Source organism: Schistocerca cancellata, chromosome 1 (genome assembly GCF_023864275.1).
Source record: "Schistocerca cancellata isolate TAMUIC-IGC-003103 chromosome 1, iqSchCanc2.1, whole genome shotgun sequence".
NCBI classification, from domain to species: domain Eukaryota; kingdom Metazoa; phylum Arthropoda; class Insecta; order Orthoptera; family Acrididae; genus Schistocerca; species Schistocerca cancellata.
In genome coordinates, this window is record NC_064626.1 from 352,703,760 (window position 1) to 352,704,811 (window position 1,052).

Genomic DNA, 1,052 nt, shown 5'->3' on the forward strand with positions numbered 1-1,052 from the left:
AGTGGTACACAAAATACCTTATGACACAAACCAGACAATTCAATTCTGAGCTATGCTAAAAGTACCAGGTCTGTTACTGCCTGTGAAATTAATTTAAAATCAATTAAAAAATTGGTACCAACCAGACAGAAGGCAAAGTAGCCTCTCCCACACACCAGAGATGGAAGTAAGTTAATGTTACATTGTCTTCCACTTCTGAGCTGTGTTGAAAGTTTCAGGTCTGTAGCGCATCAAGAAATTAGTTTAAAATCAATTGCAAAATTTGTAATGAGCAGATAGATAGACAGACAGACAGGAAAGCAAAGTACCCTAAGCCACACACCAGATAAGAAAGTGAGTTAATACTGCATTGTCGTCCAGTTCTGATTTTCTTAAAAGTTTCAAGTCTCTAGCCCATCAAGGAGTTAATTTTAAATCAATTACAAAATTCGTATTGAACAGTCAGATAAGAATGTGATGTAATGAAAACATGTTACAAATGACAACAATCGAAACAATAAAAAAAGGTAATATTAGACATTCCCAAACTCCCAACCCAAAACCTGCTGCATGTTCTAGAAAAGTCGTCGCCGCCTCTTCCCTCCCCATCCCCCCTCCCCCAGAACATATACATTTAACAACATTAAGGCTATACATTTGCCCCGGTAACCTCCAACAAACTTTGAATTGGACAAAAATGATTGGGTACACTCTCCCTCCGGCAGTACTCATCTAAATCAGACTGCAAGGTGGAGGATCACCTCTTCTGCCTCCCTAACACAGATTTAACGACCCCCAATACCCCTATATTGTATTGGTACAATTCCTAATACAATAATCCTTGAAGTCGCCGCTATAGTTCATGACTAAATGCTGATACCCTTTACTTCCTAAACGCCTATACAAAGAAAATTACTCTGACACAATAGTTGTGCACTCCTCTATATACTTCTCAATCAAATCAACTAATATCCATATTGTTCATCACTCCAACACACAAAAAATCATGTTGTAACACCAAGCCTCTGAAATAACAGCCACCCAACCCATGTAACAACTGGGCTCTTACGCCT